The sequence below is a fragment of the Rhinolophus ferrumequinum genome, chromosome 22, assembly GCF_004115265.2.
Source record: "Rhinolophus ferrumequinum isolate MPI-CBG mRhiFer1 chromosome 22, mRhiFer1_v1.p, whole genome shotgun sequence".
In the NCBI taxonomy this organism is placed as follows: Eukaryota; Metazoa; Chordata; class Mammalia; order Chiroptera; family Rhinolophidae; genus Rhinolophus; species Rhinolophus ferrumequinum.
The window spans coordinates 20,006,830-20,033,228 of NC_046305.1; the positions used below are offsets into that span (position 1 = coordinate 20,006,830).

General features: G+C 42.7%; 1 long non-coding RNA gene and 1 pseudogene across 1 annotated transcript; one reads left to right on the forward strand and one right to left on the reverse strand.

Annotated features, from left to right (window-relative positions):
• Positions 1-12,387: 12,387 nt before the first annotated feature.
• On the reverse strand, positions 12,388-12,615 carry LOC117015032 (small integral membrane protein 15-like; annotated as a pseudogene).
• A 429-nt stretch (positions 12,616-13,044) lies between these two features.
• LOC117014938 (uncharacterized) lies at positions 13,045-14,634 on the forward strand. The gene is made up of 3 exons (XR_004421651.1): positions 13,045-13,113; positions 13,684-13,871; positions 14,385-14,634. It is a non-coding gene; the product is annotated as an uncharacterized LOC117014938 (long non-coding RNA).
• The last annotated feature ends 11,765 nt before the right edge of the window (positions 14,635-26,399 follow it).

Here is a 26,399-nt window from a genome sequence, read left to right on the forward strand (position 1 = left end):
GCACAGAGGAGAAAAAAAGCACTACATAAAGGATGAGGGATTTATAAATACAGTTAAAATTACATGATTGTTACCTCTATGGTTTAGTTTTCTGAAGAGTGGCCTGGGAAAAGGGGAGTGCAATTCTTGAAACATGTCTCAGGTCCTAAAATATCCAGGTGTGCCCCTCTGCCAGCCCAGTCAAGGAGAGATTCACAATAAGATTTTCCCCACTGGATGTCAATCATCGTAAAAAAGAATGTCCCCAGCCAGGCACATCCTACTCTCAGGATTTTTATTTCGACTTCTTAAGGATTCTCACACACCCTCTAATTGTTCAGTCTCTTCTCCTCAAACTCATCATCTCTAAGGAGGGGGTAGAGGATATCCTTGTCTCGGCAAATACCTCCTAGTCTTCTGGGACTTGCTTTTCCTCCTAGAAAAATAATGTGTGCGTGTTGGGATTGTCATGTTCTTATGTGACACAGCACCCTGGCCCTCCCATGTGATTTAACTTGGGACAAGTAAGAGACCATCTGGAAAGTTCCTCCCTGGGGATGGAGACTATCAGATAGAAATATGGTAACAGAAAGTGGACTAGGCCTGCTGTAGTGAAAGAGAACGAAGTAATCATGAGTGAGAGACTGAGAGGAGAGGCAGAGACAAAGGCTTGGCTGAAGTCCTTGGTGCTCATGGTTCTTGAGGCCTAACCCCATATATCCCTGACCTTTGCTTTGTTTGGATACTCAACCTTTCCTTGAATTCTATGAGTTAATACATTTTTTCTTTTGCCTACACTGGTTCAAGTGGGGTTTCCCATGTGTGCAACCAAACACCTGGACTCCTACCACCGTGCTAAAGCCAAGAATTCCTAGGGAAGTTGACAAAGCATATTATCAGTGCAGTGTCTCGAAACTGGTTTCACAAAGGGTCGACAGCAATGTTTATAATGTGCTGACTTTGAATTACTGTCATTACTCTACTTTCCAGAAAGATAAGGGTTGGGAAGAAGAGTAAAAATATCCCAAACAGCATTTATGACCCCACTACTGAAGAAGAGGAAGGAATCTGGGGAACAGATTCGTGGCCTGGCTTCTGCCTTCATGTGGAATCACATATGAGCTTTCCAGATAAGCGATTTCCAGAGGAGAGTACAAGAATTATCTTCCCATCCCCCATGACATTAAGGTCTTAATTCTCACTATCGAAGCTGCAGGAAGTTAAACCCAGTTTTCCATGTTTGCCTCTCAGTAGAGCTGAAGAATAGTGACTGACTGTCATCCACATAATAGCCTTTCCTATGCTTAGAGTTGTCACATCCACACTAAATGATTCCAGTCCCCTGTGTGTCAATGTGGCCAATGTAATGACCTGGCAAGACAGTGTAGAATGTGCTGTGGACTGGGAGTCCGAGGACCAGGATTCCAGCTGAGGTTTTGCTCCCAAGCGCTTGTAAGACTAGCTAAGCCTGAGTCCAGTCTCCTCATCCGCTAAATAAGGAATTGGGCTAGATGATCTCTAAAATCCCTTCCAGCTTTCTCATGCTATTACTCAAAGGTAAGTTACCGGCCTAGAATCATTCTCCACAATGAAAACTATTTGCTTTCCTCCAAAAGCATGAGAGACAAACAGGAAAGAGACCAAGAAATTCAGACATTTTTCCCCCCCTCATATTTAAGGTGAGATGATTCTTCTCATAAAATTAAAGTTATTTCTAACATACTATTAGCTTGTTAAAATAACAGTTTTATTACAAAAGAAATAGATGTTTACTATAGAAAATATAAATAAGCAAAAAGGAAAGAACTTAAGTAATCTGCAATACTTCCTATCAAAGATGGACTATATTAATATTTTGCGTGTATAAATTAAAATTTTTTCTATACATATATAGAAATATTATATACATATTATAATATATAATATATATATTTAGGAAAATATATAATATATATATATATTTAGGAAAATAGGGTCAGAATATACATTTTGTCTTTCAAAAAATTGACCTTGACACTTAGCAACATACTGAAGACATCTTTCTATGTTAAATGTACTTGTATAGTGCTGATTTTACTAGTATCTAGTAATCTGTTGTTTGGGTATATCTTGATTTACTTAACCAATCCTCTATGGCTGGATAGCTGGATAGTTTTATTTTTCATTATTATAAACAATCTTATAAATATACTTTATACAAACATATATGTTTATATATACAGAGAGTGCCAAAAAATGAATACACATTTTCCCCCCCTTTTCTGCCTCCCCCACCACACTTCGGTTCAAGACGTAGTTTCTCAGTCTAGTTGTGTAGGACACAGCTCCCTGACCCATGCTGGTATTATGAGCCTTGCACTACCCCCTGGGCTGAGACAGTCCATCGGCGCTCACAGCAGCTCTCACTGGCTGCTGGCTGCTCACGCTGGCCACCAGCCGCACCTGGCAGCACATGGTAGCCCAGGGCAGCACACAGTAGCCCACAGCAGCACTCAGCAGCCTGTGGCAGCTCATGGCGCTCCAACCACCTAAGCCACCGGGCCAGCCCCCATTTTCTTTCGTTATTTCCCCAGTGCCCAACCCAGTGATGTAATTATACGTTATTATCGATTGCACATATGTTAATTTTTAATTGTTTGAAAGAGCTTGGGGTGGCCGGTTAGCTCAGTTGGTTAGAGCGTGGTGCTCTTAACAACAAAGTTGCCGATTGGATGCCCCCTGCATGGGCCACTGTGAGCTGTGCCCTCCACAACTGGATTGGAACAACTACTTGACTTGGAGCTGATGGGTCCTGGAAAAACATGCTTAAAAAAAAAAAAAAGAAAGAAAGAAAGCTGACAATAGGACAAAGACAAAGCTGAAATTTTGGATACATAGACAAATTGGCATAGAATGCTTTAGAGCTGAGTCAAAGTAAATAAACCATCTAACAGACAGGTGACCTGGAAGTACTTTTAACTCTCTAAGCCTCAGTTTCTTAATATGAAAAACAGGGATAATAAATATTGCTACAGTCCTGTTCCTAGGACTAATTGAGATCATGTATATAAAGGACTCAGCACAGTCACTAATAAGTAGTAAGTGTTGAACATATAATAAGTGTTATCTAGCTTGCATGGCTGAGGATTTTGCTGAAAACCATAATGATTGCAGAAGTTTTTTAAATGTCAAAATCTCATGCTGAAATTTAATGGTTTAAGTTTTTTTAAAGAGTCAATAGCAGAAGGTTAAACAATGTTAGACCTAAATTTGATGTTTTCTATATCTGTGTTTTATTAGATATTCAAATTCATGGCACATGACAGAACATATTATAGAAGTTGCTGCTTTTCCTGCAGCTATGGTATCATTTAGATAGATATATCTTCCCACTGCTGAGGGTAGAATTGATTCTGGCTGAAGTCAGTTTAACACATTAATGTCATCATGTCATTGGTCCCCAAAGGAGAATTTCATGTTTTAACCTCAAATAGCTCTATCAGTTTGTAAAAAATATCAAAGGAGTGACAGAAAACATGAACAAGAAAGTATGTTGCATAATAAAGACCTAATTCCTGCAACTCTCTCAATTAGTTCAGTTTCTTTAATCAATTTTCCCACAAGATTGTGCTTACTATAGCAGTGATTAGGGTTTCCAGGCGGGAATTCCTTGCCTGTTCTCAGGAATTTTTTTTGCTTTCCCATTCCCGTATCCCAAGAAAAGTTGGTTGGGAAATCGGGAAAATCGGCTCCTTGAACCCATGTGGTTGGTAGTATTGGCCGTCACTTTGTGGAAACGTTTCATCATGGAGAACAGAAAACAGTTTATATCTTGGGATTTGGGAACGGGAAAGTGAAAAAAATTCCTGAGAATGAGCGGGAAATCCCGCCTGGAAACCCTAGCAGTGATTCACTCTGCCAGAGGATTAGCAAAGACCATCAGATTATTCCTGAGATGTTTCTTGATTGTTGTTAAAACCTGAAAATGTGGTTTCAAAAAATAAAGTTCCATATCCTAAATTATTCCAAGAATGTTTTAGGATAGTGATTACAATGTATTATTTTTCTTCTGAAATCTATACAAAGAAATACCATTGTAATTTAAACATCTAATTACAGACAAATGGACCCCATTATATTTTGTCTTTTATACCCATTTTCATGTGCTCTATTCTTTCTCTTACAGCTTCTTATTAATCAAAATTTGAGGCTGTGTGGATTAAAGCTTTGATTAATATGTGTAATTCAGAGAATGTTAAAGACTGGAAAAGTTATCCATTTTCATTAATATCTATAAATGAATTAAAAATAGAATAAGTTGGCTAGTCTAAAGTACTAAATTGTATGTGTATTTGTGTGTCCTCGATCAGATAGAAGGAATCTAGAAATACCACTGCCAGTGGAGCTTGGAAGAAAGTCTTTGTGGTGGGTCTATATGATGAATGCACATTTTAAGAAAGGAAAACTGTATTAAAATTGTAATACTCAATATGTACCACTAGCAAAAGATGAATACAAGTCACGTTTGACTTCTGCAATTACCAAGAGGTGCTCAGAGTGGTTACCATCAGTGTGCAGACACTTCTGATTACAGCGAACTAGTGCTTGAGCAACGCTGACCAAAGCATCCACTTGTAGACATTTTTTTGTCACCCCTGTTTGTACATTACCTTTTTTTTTAGAGTTCTGAGTGAGCAGCCAGGAGCACTTCAGTATGATTAGGGCTGCAGAAGAGCCACACCCCTTCCGGTGGGGTCAGTGTTAGTTGAGTTCTTTCAGGTGGCAGGGAGCTATTCAATTCCTCTGTATCGCATGACTGCCCACCATCCTGTCATAACTGGATTGGCATCCTCTCCTCCCCAAAGGCAGCCATCTGGAGGCTGGTCAAAAGCCTAAGAGGGGCTTGGCAGGAGACCTCTGACCTGAGAGGGATTTCTTTCCTGGCTGGTGACTGAACAAGCTGAGCAGAGTCTTGCTCAGGGTGTTGAATGCATATAAGGGGCACGCAGGGTGATGCACCCATGGGGTAAACCCCCTGAACTCAAGGAACCTGTGGGTTCCTCATAGCCTGAGAGAGGAAGGAATCCCTGCCTGTGTCATTCCCAGGGCTCACTCTCCCTGGCAACTTGTAGTTTAACAAGGAGAGTGAAGGTGGGGTCTCTGGAGCTGGAGAGCCTGGCTTTCCATCCTGGCTCTGTAGCTTCTTCTGTGTGTGGTGTTAAGTTAGTCCCTTAGCTTCTCTGAGTTTCCCCGTGTGAAAATAAGGACAACAAGGCCTACTACAAAAGGTTACTGTGAAAAACAAAATAAAATAATAGACATAAAGGCCTTTAGAAGAGTGCCTAATATACAATGGATGTTATTACTATTCTCTGCTTAGTAGGGTTTGCTCTACCTAGAATCTCAGGAATTTAAAGAGTCTTACAGGTCGCTGATATCTGCAAGGACAAGCTGATGACTTCAGATATCCTTCTATTATTAGTTTACTCTTTAAGCACTTGTGTTTCTTCCACCGGATCCGTGACCTCTCTGAAGGCATGGGCTACCTCAGTTTCCATTGTGCCCTGCACAGTGCCGTGTGCAGGCTGAGTGCCCAATACATGATTGACTCTGCGCACTGGACAGAGAGTTTTCCGTGCAGCCCCTCCACAGCCAGTTTGGACCAGCACAGTGATCAGCTGGGCCAGCAGCCCAGCTCCCCTGCCCCCACTGCAGCCTTCCTGAAGCGGTTCTCCCTGGATGGCAGCGCACCAACAGCCCTCGCCAGCAAGTGGAAACTTAGCGCTGTGTGCAGAGTGAATTCTTGGGACTAGAAGTTATTGTATTCTACTTTAGATCGCAGGTTTAGAAATAAAACAGCTCCACTGAAGCTAACCCGGAGGCTCCTTTGGCATGTGCCAGAGTTGATCAAATGTCAGAGGCAGGGGATGGGGGGAAGGGGCAATAGTTTGTTTTGGGGACTCCTTTCTTCAGGAAGGCAGCACACCTGCCTGCTTCCTGAGAGGTCCGCCAAGTCACACACTCTGGTGTCCCTATTTGGGGTGTCCTTGAGGCCAGAGCCCTGCACAAATAATGGCGTGAAGGCAGTGAAATTTGTTGATCTTTCTGACCCCTTTGGTCTCCTCTGGCCCCACCTACTGACCTACCTGGACCACCAAACATGAGCCTTAAATTCTGGATGGCTGAGTAACTCCTGAAGCTCCAGCTTCATTTTAGCTGGAGAGAGGAAGAAGTTCTAGAGGACCGGCAGCAAGTTTAGTACTAAAGGTAACAGGGAACAATGACTAAGTATTTTTTTAGCATTTCTCTGTGCCAGATATTAGGCTGGCTTTGTTACATAATAATAACAACAATAATATGAACAGCGAACACATAGCACATACCACCTGCCAACTATTATTCCAAGCATTTTATACATATTAACTCATTTAGTCATTACCCCAAATCAACAAAGTAGGTAATATTATTATCTCCATTGTATACATGAGGAAACTGAGGCACAGAAGTAACTTGCTTAAGGTCCCACAGCTACAAAATGGCACATGTACCTAATCCCTACCCAAAAGCTTCTCAGTTAACATTTATGTACGATCATGCATGCATGTGCACATTTCATTCTCACAGTAACCCTATAAGAGCTTACAGGTTAATGTGGACCCATTTTATGGATAAGAAAACTGAAGCTCAGAGAGGTTAAATATGTTCAGGTCACATAATTAACAAGTGGTAAATTTCAAGGGAGGCCTGTCTGGCTCCATGACACCTTAATACAGAGAGAAGACTGTGTGAAAGGACAGGAGAAAGTTGAGTGGGCTTTGGAAAGGAAGTCACGGCAAGACCACAAAGATTGGGGATGTGCAAATCGGGTATGCTGGAGGCAGCACCAGGTACGGCAAAGGAGCCAGACCTCTGATTACCTGTTCCTTTGTTACTTTCAAACCACACCCACTATCCAGATTAGTGAGCCGATTTAAATCTCAGAGCATGTGCCTTTTAAAAAGGTGAACCCAACAGAGCTGAAAAAATGGTTCTAAATGCAGCCAGATCTCCAAATGGAAAAATCATTAAGCTTTCCTTACCCTCCCTGCTTACTCTTTAAGCCATCTAGTTTTTTTCCTTTTCTCCTCTCTCTGCTGAGTTTTTTTCAGCCCAGCTTTAAACTATCTTCGGCTCAAGATAGTTAAGATTCTAGAATCACAGAACTGAAAGGAACCTTAGAGATGATCTAATGCGTCTTGTCAAGGCTACTTAAAATAAAAGTTAGGCTTATGTTTAAACCTTTTCTCTCCAACTGAGGGTAAAGACTTGCCCCTTGTTAATGGGGCTGACTGACGGGCTAGTGGCAGAGCTATTTCAGGCACTTGTCTGGAATCATACAATGAAAGCAGATGCTGAAGCTGCCTCCTTAAAGATGACTTTGCCCGCCAATACACCACCACCAACACCACCACCAACACCACCACTGCCGCCAGCCAGGTCCTCACTTGGGAAGGTCAGAGGGTCTACCTCATCTTTTCCAAACCAGAAGGAGCTCTTGAAAGGGTCACCAGGAATATAAAAATAAATAAGATCTATTAAGAAACTCACAGACACTTGATAATCCCATAAGATCGTGTTGACAGATAACTGTAAGGGGTTTTACGTGAGTACTCAAACCTGCAGTGCTTGCAGGTGTCCAGAAGCTTCATCAAGGAGGAGACCCAGGGAAGGAACTGAGGCCCAAACAAATTGCAGGCCTGGAAGGCAGGCGACCCGAGTTTTCCAATCTGACTTCCCCCTTTCTAGCTGTGGGACCACACCAGTGACATATCTTGGCATTCCCAGACTTGATTATTATTGTGCAGCTGATTGGGTGGCTTTTCACACTAAAGAGGAAATGAATGATGACTATAAAATTGAGTTCATAAAATGAATGACTATAAAAGTGAGTCACACTTTACACAGATTCTTCCTCCTCCTTTTCCTCCTCCTCCTCATCATGCATTAATTGATTATCCAGTTCCTTTTAGGTCAAGTGAGGGAGGATGAGGTTTGCCAATGGGGTGGAGGCTGATGCTGAGACCAGTATCTCTGGTTCCATCCCAAATGGGGCTAAGTTCCCCGCTGTGGCATCGTGGAAGCCCTACGCTCCAGGGGGGAGATTTAACTGTGGCACCAACAGGCACACCAGGATACCAATAATCTTAGTCCCACAACGGTTGTTTCTCAGCAGAAGCTAACAGCTAACATTAGTTAAATGGCTGCTAAAGTGTCAGACACTCTGATGAGAGCTATATGTACCTTGTCTAATGAATCAGGTACACCATATCCCCATTTTACAGATGAGGAAACCGTAAGAGATTAAGTCACTTGCCCAAGGTTCCCTCACTGAATTTTGAACTACGTGAGAGGAAGGACTGGCTCATTTTTGGTGCCTCCCTCAGAACTAGAATAGCGTTAGACACAGAGACGATATTCCTTAAAAAATTCTTGAAGGGATGAATGATAGGCAATAAATGGTGAAGTGAAGAGAACTATATTCTCCAGAAAGATTTTCCAGGCTAACTAAAAGAGCTATAATAATCTACAATCTTTTAACCTTCCCTTTCTCCATGTATTTACCACTGATTGAATGTTTCAAATGGGAAGTGTCTTACTACTCTGTGGGTGTACAAAGCTGGTTGCTAATTTTGGAACACTTGTGAATCCTGGGCCCAGCGTCATGAAAAGGCTGGTGAGTCATATTCCCCATGCAGAGCACCCTACACACTGGCTGTCAGAATAAACCAGGAGAAGTCACCACCTCATCCCCTGCTCTGGCTGTTTCATTTTACCTTCTTGAAATGACCAAGAATGTTCTGCAGAAGGTGGGGTCAGAGAAACAGTAGGCTTCTGGATACTCTTGCACTCTGCAAACCTGCAAATTGCACAGGTTCTCCTAGAAGCCTCACTTTCCATTGGAAGAGTCTGTCCTTCCCCCCAGGATGCCTGTGTGAACCTGTAAGTGGCCACAGCTTCTCTACTGGAGGGAGTGTCTCTGAGCAGCCCCACCATGCCATTCCAGTCAGGTATGTACTAAAACCCGAAGACCGTGAGCCTCTTTAACAAAGGACCCCTCTCCTTCCTTACTCAGAGAGAAAGGTTCAAAAATACAAGTGCCCTGAGTAGGATAACTGTCTGCTATTTAGATTGAGTCCTAAGGAATCTACTAAAATGATTGCACTTGAGGCCACCTCAGAGCCGAGATTCAACCTGGAAAGTCACTTGGCTTTAACCAAAATACTCTGCTGTGGCGCAGCACCCAAGGGACAGCTGTTTCACGTCTTGTCTTTTACCCCACCTTCCAGGTCCCCCTAAGTCTCGGGGTGCTCCTTAAACTACACTTGCTCTGGGGAAAAAAAATTGCAAGCGCCCCTGAGAGAGGAAACACACTGATTTAAAATCACACAAAGGTGCAAAAAGCTGATGGGAGACCTTTTTGGAGCACAAAGAAAGCAGAGCTCAGGGAGATAAAAACAAAGCTGGAAGTGGCTTGGCACTTGTCACAGATTACTGGTACTTAAAATACAACCTACCGACTCTCATTCACATTGTACGTTATTCAGGTTCCTTTGCTTGGCCTCGGGAGATGGCTGAATCCTTGTTTCCAAGTCTCTCAGCTGGGAGAAAAGAGAAAACCCAAACTAGGTCACACGTTACCGGTGAACAACACTGGGATCAAGTTCTGACGAGAGTCGTGATGACGCTAAAGGTTAAATTGAGATTGTCATTCTCCAGATTTTGGCTTTCGTAACTTCCGCCTTCCCCTTTATTACTGAGAACTGAGAGGGGAGAATATTTGGGAAAGTGATGCCATTCCAATTGGATAAGCAGCCCCATGAATGTTCCAAATGCCAGTTCCTCCACCAATGTGCCCCGATCTTTTTATTCTTCCTGACCAAACTGGATAATGCAGGTATAAGAACAGAGGGAGAAGCAGTGCTTTTAAAAATAGATCTGAGCAGCAGTCTTTAAATAGCCAGGGATTAATGATATGAGAGAGGGCTGCGTTGGGTCTCCATCTCCTCAGAGAGCAGGATTTGACAAAGTGGCCTCCACGTGGCTTGACTAAAGGGATTTGGCCTTGCTAAGTAAGAACTTCTAAAAGGTAAGCGAGCTGCTAAACAAGAGATTTCCCTTCTCTGCGGAAGAATGGATTTTTATTTGACTGAGATGGTCACTACTGAATACGAATCTCCCCTAGAGCCAAACTCCCAGGTGAAACGTGTACCTAATAGACCGAGAAACACTGGACTAAATGACCTCTTCAGTTTCCTCCTGCTTGAGGATTTGTTGGGTCACCACCAGTTGAGAAGCAGGGTGGCCCCTCTGCAGATGGGGGACCTGGTTGCTAAGGACGTCTGAGGTGCCCTCGTGTTCCCCTCACAAGCCAGAGCTTTCCAGTTGTCTGTTTACAGGACACGTTTCTCTACAACCTCAAGGCGACTGCAGCTGCAGTCTCTCGGCACACACCAGACTCCCTGTGGCAAATTCCTAGGAGACCACACAGCTTGGGAGTCTGCTGTGTGTTCAGAGGGACTGCAGCTGCAGTCCCTGGAGGTGTGCCTTCCTCAGACCCCATCAAGGACTCCCAAAGCAAGGAGCCAGGCAGGCAGTCCAGGGGTGTATGCAGATCCTGGCTCTGCTGTCCATTGTGGGAACTACCTGCATACCTCCCTGTTTGTTTGTCTGCAGCTACAGGTGGGAGGTGGCACCCAGCATCTCATCTGATGAAGAATCATGAGGCAGCTCGTATTTTTTCCCTAGAAGGTCTTGTAAAAGTCATTGCATAAATTATTCATAAATGCCAATGAGAAAAAAAAACACCAAATCTCATGTGGAGAGTTGAGGGAGTCTCAAGACATGGCTGAGAACCCTCCAACTGGGGGGATCTAGTTCATGGACACACACGCAGGGAGTGCGTCCACCCGGCTGTTGATTTCAATTATTGATTTGGCCCAGTTGAGCTGCTATAACAAAATACTGTATAGACTGAGTGACTTAAACAACAGCATTTATTTTCTCACAGTTTTGGAGGCTGGGAAGGCCAAGATCAAGGTGACAGGATATTTAGTTCTTTTATTCCTCCTTGTAAAAGTGTCAAATTTATTTCAATATCTACTTTCATTTTTAAATTAAAGCAGTTGGACAATTTTTGTAATTTAAAATTTATTATCAGAGGTGAGGAAACATTAACAAGCAATTAAATACTGACAGCAAGTAAAATTTATTGGACCATGCATTTATAAAAGCCATATTTAATAATGAAAAGTTCCAGTTATACTACTTAACTGAAAGAAATGTCCTTTAGCTTTTTATTTCTAATCATAACACATTCTTATTTTGACATAATTTATCTTTTTCATCCAATTTCTACTATGCAAAACACATTTTTTCCCAAATGTTAGGCCTTTCTTTACCATTTATGAAATATGACTTACTCTTTAAGAGTTCCTTAAAACAAATTTGAAATTTTAATTTTCACCATGAACTTGTTTGACCAAAAAGTATAGGACACCACTCTAACACATGAGTTAAAACAAAGAATGGAATAAAAAGTATCTACATCATCAGCAAATTATCGGATAAAACATTTTAACTACTTCACATTTCTACTTAGCACAAGCTAGAATAAACTGGTTCCAAAGTACTGCAAGGTTTGGCATTTTTACTACAAGTTTTAAATAATAGTGTTACTCTATTAAACAAGTCATCTCTAAGAAAATGGCAGCATTCATAGGTATAAAAATATGAGTTATATCGAGTAGGTGGTATTCTACATTGTCAAGGTAATAACAGGATTCTTTATAAAATTAGATTATTAAAATGCAGAATGTCTATTAATTACCAGTATCTCAAAAGCTAAAATGAGAAAAACGAAGAAAATAAAAGTACTCATTGATTAATAAATATAATTTTGCTTTGAGAAAGCCAGAAATGATTCTATTTTAAGAAATAAGCAATAATGATAGGAGATGTAATTAATATACTGTATCTCTTTTAAGCCAAAACACCCTTTTCACCTCAGGACAATTCTAATTTTCACATTCTTAATTTCCTTTGTGCAGAACAGGACCCCATTTTAAGCCATTATTTAAATAGAGTTCATAATCTAAAGCCTTTTTTTCTCCACAGGATGTTTACATTTCAGTACATAAACTGCAAAATGGCAAATGACTAAATCGGTTATAAAGAATTTGTAGCATAATAAATGCCAATTTACAATAACTGTCAACAGATTTCTATACCAAAGCCTAAAAGTTGCTACAATAGACAGAGCTAACATGATTCTTCCATATGCTAAGACTTTGTGTACTAAATACTGTCATAAAATCCAGAGAAGAAACCTTAGTGACTCCTTCCAAAGCTGCATAAGTTTCCAAATGATTTTCCTCTGGTTACAGAGCCTGTTCAGTCTTTCAATCCTACAAGTGATTTAGCTTTTGCAATATTTTCTTGACGTTTTTGTTTCTTCTGCTGCTCCTTTTTCTCTTGACTCAATCATCTTGGCCAATTTCCAGGATAGTACAGCACTTGCTAGAAACAATGGAGGGCCAAAATAACTGCTGTAAGGACGCCATATGGGTCCTTTGCAGCCCATTCCACAACATACTTAGCCCCAGATTTCATATCAAACATCTTTGTAGCAGTCTTAGGAAAGGGGGGCTTATGCTTGAGTTGTGATCTCTAACTTAGTCCCGGGATTATTAGTGAGCCAAGTACAATTTCAGATGACCCTTGGTTGATTGTCCTCTTCTTTAGCTCTACTAGACACTTCTATATACTCTAGGCTGGAAGCAGGAAGGTAGAAGCCCAGCATATTCAGTTCTTGGTGAGGTCTCTCTTCCTGGCTTTTCGATCGCCCCTTCTCCCTGTATCCTCACGTGGCCTTCCCTCAGGGTGTGAACATGGAGGGAGAGAAGGGAGGGAGGGAGAGAGAAGGGGAGGCAGGCAGCATTCAGTCTCTCTCCTCTTATAAGGGCATTATTCTTATCGTTGAGTCTTCACTATCATGACCTCATTTAAACTTAATTACCTCACAAGGCCCCACCTTCAAATACCATCACGTTGGGGATGAGGACTTCAACATATGAATTTTGAAGGGACACAGACATTCAATCCATAACAACTACCAAGGTAATAGACTTCAGAAAGCCCGTTTTCTAATCTGTATTTCTTTCCCCTAAATTATATGTTCTTGGCTAATACTAATATTTTTAAGTACACTAAGACTACACTAATTAGAGAAATGGAAAAATTTTAATTTTGCATCTTCATAACAACTAGCAGTGCTATAGAAATGCAGTCCGTCAGTCTCTAGAGTCTCTCCACTTCATTTCTGATGGGCTGTGGTCCAATGGTCAGGTCACAAATGAGCCTCACAGAATATGTATTCATAGTAAGGACAGCAGTTGAGATCAGGGGCTCTAGAGTTAGAATGACCTGTGTTCAAATGTGATTCTATGGTTTCCTACCTATGACTTCTCCAAACTTTGATTTCCCTGTCTATAAAATGGAGGGAATTATAATATCTTCTATCATGATATGTCATTATATAGTCATGTCAAGGTTAAATTAAATAAAACATGAAACACCCTCCCACAGTTAGACACTGAATGCACAGTGGCTATTACTATTGCTATAGTTGATATGATTGGTCATGATACATATGTCTTTCTAGCTCATATGTGCTCTTTCTACTCTTAGGCTGAGACTTCCAAGAAACAGGAATTAAGTTTCCCTCAATAGATGTCTTCTCTCCTTCCTGAAATTACAAAAGGTCTCCTGCTTCCTGTATCTCATGGAGCCCATGTATGGCTCTGCCCTGGTTGAGCTATTGTGGTCTCTTGCCTGACTGCTGGCTGGAAGAACTCCTCCCAAGTTCTGAGCTCCAGGTAAAACTTGCAGCACAAGTTCCGCCTTGCTTGTTGGGAGGCCAGGAATCCTCCACCTCTCCAACCCTCATTGCCCCACCCTGGTGAGCACTGATCTTCATCCATACCTCTTTAACCCTGCCCTCTTCCCCTGACATGACTCTTCACTCCTGAGCCTCTGTCATCTATTGGCCTTCAAAGTTGATCTTTCCTTCATTTTTGCTTTCATTCTCTGGGGTCAGCCATCTGAGAAAGCACCTTGGAACATACCCAGTATTTCATGGATGGGTCACCTGTACTTTCCCAGAGTAGAAGCAGGCATCATTTCTACCCTGCCCATGTTGTCCTAACCATACCTAGTGACATCAAAATCTGTTGTCATCTATGTATGGAAAATCCACATCCTCAAAGTCCTTCATCTCAAGTCCCTTGTCCAGTGCACTTCAAGCACATGAATGGCTTAAACTGCCAGGTAAAGGTCCTGCTCTTCCCCCAACCCCACTCCCCAACTAATCATCCAATTATTTCTTCCAGGAAGCTTTCTGCCTACTCTCCGAAGCCAAGTGGTTTAAGGGCCCCCCCACTGAGTTTACCACTATCATTACTCATTGTATTGAAATGACCTGTGTCTCTGTCTGCCTCCCCCTCAAAACCAAGTTCAAGGAGGGCAGGGGTCATGTGTTATTCATCTTTGTATTACCAGCATTTAATGCTGTGTCTAATAAGTGCTAAGCATGCAATAAATGTTGAAGAGAGAAAGAGATGAGAAGGAGGAAGAGGAGGAAGAGGAGGAAGAGGAGGAGGAGGAGGAGGAGAAGAAGAAGAAGGAGAATGAGAAAGGAACAAAGAAGAAAGGAAGGAACAATAAGAATAAAATGACAGCCATACGAAGAAAGAAATAATGAAAAAAGGCTGGATCTAGTTCTGTAAAAGAATCCCAATGGCCCTGAGCAGTGAAGCTAAAATCCACCTTTCTCTGTATTTAATCTTCCAACTTCTTCCTCCATGATATTATTATAAAAATAAAGTGAGTTTATGTAGACTCATTAAAATCGTTGGCTAAATAATCATGATGGTTCCTGGAGCCCTGGGAGATCAGCAAGCCCTATATAAAGTACTCTCTTCTGACAGCAGGGCATAAAACCATCATCAAATACAAACATTGAACTTTTTCCTGGTTACAGATACACAGTCCATTCAAAGGTCAAGGTCAGTCACTTCTTGTGTACATGAGCTCTCCACAGCTTACAAACATTTCCACACACATTCAAGAAGAGGGACAGAGGGACCAAAAAGCTCTTAGGAATTTACTGTTGGTCATACTCACCTTATGGGTATCTCTACAGATGGAGCAGGGGTCCAGAAAGGTAAGCAGCAAAACAAAACAGCCAGATGATCAAGAAAGCATCCATGTGGGTACACATACACACACACTCAACAGTTGAACTTTCCTAATGATGTTTTGCTCAGATTAATAATTAAATGGCCTTGTGTATTTTGAATAGAAGCCAACTGCTCAGCAAGGAGAGGTGACAGAGAGGCATATCAACACAGTCAGCCTGGAATGAAAATTAGCCAGTCCACCATGTAGATAATCTAGAGTTTCTTACATTCATTTCCTACATCTTCTTTGCCTTTTTAAAAATTAATTTATTAAAAAAAATTTTTCATAGTTCTGTTTTTTTTAAAAAAAAATTTAAATAATTTTTTAACTTTTCAATTACAATTGACACACAATATTATATTAGTTTCAGGTTTGCAACATAGTGATTAGGCATTTACGTGACTTATAAAGCAATCACCCTGATAAGTCTAGGACCCATCTGACACCATACATAGTTATCACAACTATATTTTGTGTTATAGTTATTGACTATATTTCCTATGCTGTATTTACATCCCCATGACTATTTTATAACTGACAGTTTGCACATCGTAATTCCTTCCCCTTTTTCACCCAGTCCTCCAACCCCCCCTCCCATCTGGCAACCATCAAAATGCTCTCTGTATCTACAAGTTTGTTTCTATGTATTGTGTTTGTTCATTTATTTTGTTTTTTAGATTCTGCATATAAGTGAAATCATATGATATTTGCCTTTGTCTGACCTATTTCACTCAGCATAATACCCTCTAGGTCCATCCATGTTTTCGCATAAAAATTACCTCAATAAAAAATTTGAGGTAAAATGTTTAATAACATAAATTTCAGGTGAACAACATTGCAATTCAATATCTGTATAGTCTATTGCGTGCTCACCACCAAGTCTAGTTTCCGTCTGTTACCATATATTTGACCTCCTTTACCCATTTCACTCTCCCCTCATCCCTTGCCCCTCTGGTAACCACCATTCTGTTTTCTATATCTATGAGCTTGTCTTTGTTTTGTTTTGTTAGCTTTTTTTGTTACTTTTTTGTTTTATATTCCACATATGAGTGAAATCATATACCTTTTGTCCTTTCTTTTTTTTTTTTTTTGACTTATTTCACTTAGCATAATATTCTCAAGGTCCACCCATTTTGTTTCAGATGTTCTCTGCTTTGGTTTAACTCAAAATTTTAGAGATGGATTAGATATGAGGTATGGAGAAAGTTTACCAAATTTGATCTACTCCAGCCAGTTCAGTTGCTGTTCTCTCTCCACTGAAGAGAAGTATAGATTGACGCTAGAGCCTCAGCCTAACTTCGTTGGTTGCGTTTGGAGAACAGCTCCTCCTGGCTTTGAGAGCTAATCCACATGTCTTGTCCCTTCAGCCGAGCATGTCCCCTTACAGAGACCCTGACCTCTCTCTTAACAAAGAATGTACATTCCCCCACGATTCACTGTGTGGTCAAGAACCTCATCCCTGAAGGTGGAAATCAGGTGGGAGTTACTTTCCAGGGTATTGGGGAAATGAGTGTGGCTGTTGGGAAAGATCATCTACTCTGAACTACTTTTTTTCATACTGTCAAATATGAATCTTGGCTCTGGAGAGGGAGTAAATTAAAGTTAGCAGAGGGTCTGAGGGGAGCCCAACTATAGTGCTCAGGTGAGGGAGACAGGAAATGGGGAAAAGGAACCTGAGAAGGAAGAGGCCACAGCAGGAAATCCTCCTTCCCAAATCAAAGGAGGGTGGGTGCTTCCCAGAGAATAGCATGTCCCCCGCAGCCACCTACCAGATGTGGAAGCACGTACCTGCCTTGGCCTGCCTCCTTCCCAATCTCTTTCTCTTTCTTCCTCCTTTCCTTCCCTCCACTTTTATTGGCTATCTGTGTGTCAGGTACTGTATAGGTGGTGGGAATATAAAGATAATAAAAGAGTTCCTGACCTCGTGTTATTAAGTAGTAAAACTGGTAACCAACATGTTCAACAATCCAAACAGTGATATCCTATCACAGGGCCAATATCCCAGGCTCAGTGAGCCTTAGTGAAAGCCAACAGATCATGTGGATGATTTGGGTAACAATGTGGTTCTCAAAATTTCTCCACGTGTTAAAGTATTTAGGAGTCATGTCTATATCTTACTTTGAAATGACTCAAATATATATATATGTATGTATGTATATATGTATGTGTATATATATGTATGTATATATGTATATGTATGTATATATGTATATGTATGTATATATATGTATATGTATGTACATATATACACACACACATATATACATATATATAGTATTAATGTAAACAATTATACAAGCCAGGTGATGGATTTGAGTGTCAATTGTACTGCTTCAACTTTTCTACACATTTGAAACTTTTCATAATAAAATAAATTGAAAAAATTCTCTCCACTTATGAGCTGTTATACTAAGGACTGTAGTAGAATGAAGCCATTTGTGTGTCAATTAGCCAGTAAGTAATCATAGCTAAGATTTGTCATGTGCCAGAAAACTTTGAGAGCTAACATGCGTTTTCTCCTTCAGTCCTCACAGTAACACTGCATGATGGACTTTCCTTTACAGAGAGGGGAAACTGAGACTTGGCCAGGTGAAGCATGGTACTTATTCCACATCACGCAGCTGGTAACTGTCAGGGCCAGCTCCCAACCTGGCTTTGATCTGGTTCTAGACTACCCCTGTAAACTGCTATCCTCTGTGTGTGGTCTCCCAGAAAACACCTTGAAATGCAATGTCTGGTTGAAGCAATGGTGACAGAAATCATTGTTGTAAAGGGCAATCTGTCAACCTGTGAGTATAAACAACCATTATAAGAGACTTTCCTGCTTTGATAGGGAAAAGAAAGGTCTCCAGGGGCTGCCAGGGGAGAAGAGGCCATCAGGGAGGAGGAGGTGTAATGCAGGGACTCAGCTCCCACTCCCCACACAAGAACGCAAGATATGGTGAGGCCAAAAAGGAACACCCATGGAGCCATAGATAGGGGAGTCATACCACTATATTCTCGCTGGCGGCTGGTTTGGAGACACGGGAATCAGGAGCTTCAATCTGCTGTCCGCTTCTCTTCCAACCCACCAACCCCCTAGCGTAGCCACGGCAGTTATATTCGTGGCTAATGGCTCACTGGTTACAGCCGATGGACAACTAGTCACAGCTGATGGCCATCTACTACCCGAGCCCACAACTTTCCACATGAGGTCGAGAGCCTGGAAACTACTCTCTGGGGCTCTGTCCCCACAGAGGTGAAGGGCAGAGAAAGAGGCAGTGGGGAAGGAAAACTGTTTGGGGGCAAATTGAAGCTGTGAGGCCGGTATTTTTGTCTGGAACAGCAGACAAAATGTTTTCTGTTTAGTAGAAAAGTTGCTACAGTCAACACTGCTCCATATCACTAATGAAGACTGGAAAAAAATCATATCATGGTGTTTGCTTCCCAAAGGGTTTCTTAACCAAGGTCTCATTATGTCTGACGTTCTTATTACTGACCCACCATTCAGGACAGCAATGCAATTTAGGAGAGTGGGACTGGGCTGCATTGAGCCATCCCTACCCTTCCACCCCCTTATGACCTGAGCCAGAGAGAGTGGAGGGCAGGGTGTGCCCAGGCAATTGGCCTCTATAGGTATTTCACCCATGACCTCGACCTGACTTTCCCTCTGCTCCAGTCTTCTGACAAACAGCCCATGCACATGGCAAAGCCGCAGTTCCACAGCCAGCCTGGCAGACCCACGATGTAATAATACACCAGGGTCAGTTCTAGTTTGCTCTTGTTGTATGAAATGTAAGAGTTGGAGAAATCATGTAAAAAGTCAGGAGCATGTAAGCATTCTGAGCACCAGTCTCCCAGGGATTGGGCATTAGAACAGAAGTCACTTCCTTCAGTGCCCCTTTCTTACCATCCTGCTTTTCCTGTGAGGACAGAGCTACCTCATAAAACCAATGGGGTGTTCTGAGTAACTCGAATTAACCGTTTCAGCAGTGGTGCAAAGGTCCACTTGTGCAGAATCTGGAAACTGCCCCTGGGAAGCTTTTTATTTTCATTTTTTAAACAAACAATTGTGCCAGCTGAACTCAGTAGTATTTCTAGAAAATTTACACCATTGTGACAATCACAGATCTCCCCTCTGCCACAACCAGGGGTAATTCACTCTGAAGCGGCCTTCAGAAGACACAAAGCTGAAGTCAACTTTGATGATTCCTACAAGGCAGAATCCATTTCAATTGAGAGAAAAAGGAAATCATGACTCAAACTTCAGAAAGCTACAGAAATGACAGCTATTTTATAATATCAAAATGAAAGGTGCTCTTGAGGGAAGAAATGGAGCAATAGGGAAGTATTTGTTCAAATAAACAGCTTTCATAGAGCATTTCCCCCTCAGGGTCTCTCTAGACCCAAATAGTACTCTTGCATCAAATCTAGCTCGCACTCCACACGGCTGTGAGCTTCAGATGAGCTGTTGCCATTTCCCTGCTTAAAAGCTTCCGTGCCCCCGTACATCCGCCCCTACACACACACACAGAGGTCCCCTTCCTCTGTCTTCTCTGAGCTCTGAGACTCTCTTCTCTCAGAGATCTTCCTAAAGGTAACGTGAAGAGAGACCCCTCTCCCTCTTAAAACTTGTGGCTGGCTCCCGATCCCTTACGTGATAAAAATGCACACTCTTTATTTGGCACATAAAGCCTTCACGTTCTCTCTCCTGCCCCCTTTCCCCAGACTCATAGGCTACCACACCTCACACCTTTGTTCCAGTCACACAGACTTCTCTGAATTCTCACCCTGTCTTCAATATGTGCCATCTGTCCATGCCTTTACACTCACTGTTCCTCCATCCAAAATGCTATCCACAGAGTAAACTGAGGCTTCAGGATCCAGCTCAAATGTTCCATCCTCAGTGCAGCACATCCAGAAATACTTTCTCTTTCCCTCCCTTCTTACTTCCTTCCCCCACCCCTCAGCAGACACCACACACACACACACACACACACACACACACACTTCATACCTCCCCAGCCACACAACCAGCACACCTATTTAGGGGGCTCTGCTGCATCCTCTGTTCACACACCTGCCCACACAGACTAGGAGCTCTTCCTTCAGGACACAGTTCAGATAGTGCTCATCTCTGCATTCCTAGCTTTTAGCACAGTGCCTGGCACATAGTGAGTGCTTCATAATGTGGAAGGAATCTAGATCCTTTCAACCGGCGAGGCCAGCCACCTGACATGTAAGATTTCTGTTCCCTCAGAACTCTGTATCTTATATTGTCTGTAAACTGTTACTCTCTCTTCCTGAATATATATGTAAAATGTATTTTCTAGAATTTCAAAAATTAATTCTACTAGAATATAATGTGCTTTAGGGAAGGCACATCTTTTACTCCCTTTCTTCCCCACCAGCTTTTGATTTTGTTAAGGAGCTATTGTTGATTAATTAATTTGTCAACTGATCCTTTAAGACAACATCAATTGTTTTAACATCTTAGTTTATAGAGAAAATTTAGCCTAAAGACTGACTCCGTTTGTCCCCCTCTCAGAATCTGGGAGGTTCTGTAAGGTGAATGGTCCCAGCTCTGTGCTCTAACCACGTTCTCCATTGGCTGTCCTCTTGCTTGGCTGTCCCCAGGCTGGTCTCCATTTCTCCTCCCAGGGTCAAAGGATTCAGAGGCAACCCCAGATTTACATTGAAGTCCTCTCTGATTTTCTGGGGGTAACCCCTTTTGTTGTCTGCTTATCTGCTGTTTCGATCATATTTCAACAGGATATTCAGCTCTGTAACTTACCATGGCTCTGTGGCCCAAGGGGGGACTTCATACACATTGTTTCTTTCAAAGTGACCTGGGAGAAACTTGCTTTCAGTCTCACCATTTCAGAAATTCTGAAATGCAGATGTGGGGAAGGAGAAGGATATGCAGAAAAACTCTCCCTTGGCTTCCACCTGCCACGTCTTTTTATCACCGGCTACCTGAAGAGTCCAGTTGTCTGGAGGCCTTTGGCCAGGATGTCCCAGGGCTGCCAGCTAGAATAGCATCGAAATGGCCTCCGCGCTAACGGGAAAGTTGCTGGTGTCCTATCTATCACTCTACCTCTGTGACCCGGCCTCTTCCTCCCATGGCCATCCTGCTACAAACTACCCCTCAAAGACCTTGGCAGAGAGCCAATAATTTGTTAGTTGAAGGGAAAGAGTCTGATTTCAATGACAGACTGACATTGCTAAAGGCTCCTGCAGCCTTCCCTGCCTACATCCTTTAGGTCCTGGGCTTGGGTGTTGGTGAGATGAGAATCCAAATCCATACAGCTGCTCAGAGACCAGGGATGGCCAGGAACTAAGGACAGGAGGGTAAGGTTGGGGACTGACTACTGGAAAGATGGACACGCATGGACCTAGACCAGCCTGGAAAGGTCAATGTGACATACGAGTAATTATGGTTAACTAAGGCTCCACCTAGTCCACGATCCAGGGAGCGTCTCCAAGGTGGTCAGTCACGCAGCGGACAACATGATGGGGTTTCACCAGCAGGTCTCAGAACTCAAGCTGGGAGGATCTAAGTCCTGGCGCGGGAAATAAAATGGCGGATCTTAGAGGGAGAATGCTGAATTATCAGGCAGGGGCTGGGTCAAAATAAAATATTACAAAGCAGATTGATAACAAGGAATCAGGATACTGAAATCAAACGATGCTTACTAGCTGAAGCACTGCCTTGTTGGTGGGCAACAGGCTGAGGACATCTCCTCTTCCTCCCACCTGGAGCCAGGCCTGCTCCTAGACCTGGGCAGGATTGACTTTGCAGATGGAGCCCTCCCCATGCTACACAATCAGCATCTTAGAGACAGGGCTCACTCTCTACTCAGTAAGTGCCTGAAATAATAGGTGTTCAATGAACACTCACTGAGTGAACAACCCTTGTGTACGTTGTTGGGGAGCAGGATGAGGATGCCAGGCACAGCCTCCTTCCACCAGAAGAGCAGAATCAGTCTTCATTCTGCAGGTACCACCGCTACTAGAGATCTGCCTGGGCCCTTCAAGCTCTCGCCTCTGGATTTGTTTTTTTGTTTTGTTTTTATTTTTAAAGCTTTTATTGGTGAAGGGGAACAGGACTTTATTGGGGAACAGTGTGTATTTCCAGGGCTTTTTCCAAGTCAAGTTCCTGTCCTTTCAATCTTAGTTGTGGAGGATGCCGTTCAGCTTCAAGTTGTTGACCTTTCAGTCTTAGTTGTGGAGGGCGCAGCTCAGCTCCAGGTCCAGTTGTCATTGTTAGTTGCAGGGGTGCAGCCCACCATCCCTTGCGGGAGTCGAACTGGCAACCTTGTGGTTGACAGCCCACTGGCCCATGTGGGAATCGAACCGGCAGCCTTCAGTGGTAGGAGCACAGAGCTCCAACCACCTGAGCCACTGGGCCGGCCCCTGGATTTGTTTTAACAAATACATATAGTGCTTGCTGTGTGCCAGCAAATACCAACTAATTTAATCCTCAAACAACTCTCGGAGGTAGATACTTTTATTAGCCCCATTTTATAGATGAGAAAACTAAAGCACAGACAGATCAAATGACTTGACCAAGGTTACACAGTAACCAGTAAGTGATTGAGTCTGGATGTGAAGCCAGGCATTCTGGCTCTAGAGCCCGTGTTCAGGTAAGGGCTAGAGGATCCAGACCCATCACTATTCATCAAGTATGCCGCACTGACGTCTGTGAACTTCCAGAAGCCCTTCACCACCCCTAAGATACCTGACAAGTCTGAGATGTCTGAGATGCTGTTGGTAGCTAGCTACCAGATATGAAAATGATTCCCACTGCCTTTGAATGTCTCTCAAATGTAAGTGAGACACAGGTTGGTAAAGCGTCGCCTTGTAGAACAACTCCCTGGGGCCTCCTGGACTCTGCCACCTATGCAAGGGCTAGCTTCATGGGTGGGCATGAGACTGTGCAGTCATACAGGTCCCTGTGCTCAGAACGGCCCTGTATGTGGCTGAATGCCCTTCTGTTGCCATCTTGAAAGTCCTAATTATTTTTGAACATGGGGTCTGGGATTTTTGTTTTGTGCTGGGTCCTGCAAATTATGTAGCTGGTTTTGCCTATGCTTGTATGTTTTCATCCATCAGATTCGCCTTGATTTCGTTTCTGTCACCCTACCCCTCTTGCCCACAGAAATCATTCTTACAATCTCAATAAATTCTTGTCATTCTTAGGTGTTAGGAGAGTGTGCAGGTCAACTCTAGTTCTTACAAATCTCTTATTTTAATGTTTCCCCTAAAGCCAACTAGGAATTCTTTTTCCATAAGAGCTGAGGACTCTGATACTCTATCCCTTCTACTCTCTCTCTCTCCATAGATGAGATCCTCTTATGTCTCTGCTTCCTGCTGATCCAGGGGGTGAGAGAAAGGCAGTGAGGCTGAGGTCCGTTGTCAGCAAAAGAGACGCCTCGATTAAATGAGAACATCCATAGTGTGAAAAGATCTGATGAGCAATATTAAACATTTTAAGAGTTTATTTGATCAAAAACTGATTAGAATCGGGCAGTGCCAAACCAGAAGCGGCTAGGAAAGCTCCTGTGACAGAAGCCAGGAGAAAGACTTATATAGAAAAAGTGCAGAAGCAAAGAAAGAAAGTTATTTGATTGGTTGTAGCTAAAGTCTAGTTGGCTCTTAGTGATTGGTTGTCTTTGGCATTTTGATTTCATAACCTTGAGGCATGTACAGGCTTTAAGTTTGGTTTGCGAAATTTCGTAGGCCACCATGGCATTAGAGCCACGGCAGTCTAATGGCCTCCTTGTTTAATTAATTTAACAGTAGTCCAGGTTAAAAGAGATATAAGAGACATGCCAACGAAATTAAGGTGGGCGTCTTATTTAGATCCCGATTCAAATAAACCAGTTGTAAAATGATAGGTTTTAGATAATCAGGAAATGTTGACCATGAACTGGGTGTTAAACAAGACTGAGGAATTATGCTTTACGTTGTTGAATGTGAAAAGATACTGTGGTTATGTAAGAAAGAGACCTTATTTTATTTTTTTAGAGCTGCATACTGAGGTATTTAGGAGTGTTATGACATGGTATCTGGAATTTGCTTTAAAATGCTTTGGAAAAAAGATAGGGTTGGAGAGGGAGAGAGATGAAATAAACAGGACGAAGTCCGATGCTTGGTGAAGATGGTGATGGCATTTCTTGTACTCTTTTCTTTGCGTCTATTTGGAAGTTTTCCTTATACGTAGCTAAATGTGAGAAAGAGAAAAAGCGTGCGTGCGCGAGACAGCGTCCAGACCACAGTGTTTCTAGAAGAGCAGAAGTAATTGTTTACTGCTGTTCTCCTTCAATGGCTCAGAGGGGTCTGGTCTCTGAATGAGCTGTTTTTCTCTGTGTGGACAGCTCTTGACTTTGCAGTGTCCTCTGAGCCATAATCTTTTTGAGCCATTTCCCTGAGAGTGGGAATGGCTCCACTGAACCATCTCCACTTACTCTCCTGCCTTGTTCCCTCTTGTGCTCGATCGTTTATCAGGATACGGTAACAGTATAACAGGAGCTACAGGGGATCAACCTCGTGATCTTGCCTTGCTTCCCCGGACCGAGTCTAAGCGTTATCTCCCGTGTGAAGCCTTCTCTAAGCACCTGGCCTACCCTGATCTCTTCTTCCTGATCTCTCACAGCAATTACAGTCCGGCATCTGGTCTTACCTCTCTATTTGGCCCTGAGTTGTTCTGGAATGATATGGTGCAACCCATTCTTATCTCCCCAACAGATTGCCGTTTCCCACGCGTTCTACTCTGGCAGAATTCAGAGTATTCTGCACAGGCCTATTCCATGCCGAGCACTTTGTAGGCTGTTTATTCACATGTCCATTCATTTATTCCTCCAAAACTGAGCACCTACCCGGTGCTAGGCTAGGTACTGGGGATTCAGCACAGAAGGGGATAGATCCAGTCTCTGTCCTGGAACTCTTTCTATTGAGAGGGAGAGATGACATTACACAAATAACTTCACGACAAAGTAATTCATAACGACAGCGGTGAGTGCTGTAAACGCAGCACACATAGTGCTCTGAGCGTGTAGCACAAGACACTCAGGCTGGTCTGAAGAGTCAGGAAAAACTCCCCTCAGGAAGTGACTTTAGGAAGGAACTTGAAGGAAATGCAATAATTAGCCTGGCAAGGAGGTGGGGAGGAGAATTCCAGGCAGAACAAACTGCACGGGAAAGAGCCCTGGGGGAAGGAGTTTGGCGCACCAAAAGAAATCTAGCTTTACTGACATGCGGAGGCCAAGATTGAACATAAGCCTACTTCTTTAATTGAGATGGACTTCTAAGCGCGTTGGAAGCTGGGTTCTCCTCATTGTCTGAGACAAATTGTTGCAGTAACAGCCTCCAGTTTGTTCTTGCCTCCCTGCATGCATGCCTCTGTGCAATGTGATTTTGTCCCTCTCCTCTATTTCTCTGTCTGTTGACTCTGGTCTTGGCTGTGTGACCTTCCTTGGTGAATAAGCCAATAGCAAATGTGACACAAGCAGAAGCTCTCTCTGGTGGGAACACTTTGTCACAATGTGAACAAGCCTGGTCCTGCCTCCTTGAGGATAAGAGGCACTCCGTGGAAAGAGGCTCTAGCCATACCCACTGTTCCAGCATTCTACTTGAGGCCCCAGGCATATGAGTGAGGCCATCCTAGACCAGCTAGCCCCAAGCAAACCAGCCCAGACCAGAAGAACCACTCAACCAACCCACAAAATCATGAACTATAATAAATGTTTGTTATTTGAAGTCACTAACTTTTGAGGTAGTTTGTTGTGAAAAGCTACGTGATTGATACAACATCCTTATATCGTTCACACTCTTATCAAGTGCCTCCTATGTTCAAAGCATTTATTAGGCACTAAGGGTACAATAACAAGTAAAACCTCAAAGGTTATAATCTAAGTAAGGATATGTTTTACCTGTAGAAAGATACGTAATACTGCAGCTCAAAATGAAAACTGCTTCGTGACTTCTACCAATAGTAGTGCTATGGGAATTGGGAGAAAGAAGTGATCCCTGAGGCAGAGAAAATTTCTACAGGAGCTGGAACTTCACCTTGGTCTTGAAGGGCACCAATTTAACCTTAAGTGACTGGAGACGAACAGGGGGAGGATCTCCAAGGCAGGAGAAGAATGCAAACATGTTCGGGACGCTGGTAAGCTGTCTGGTTT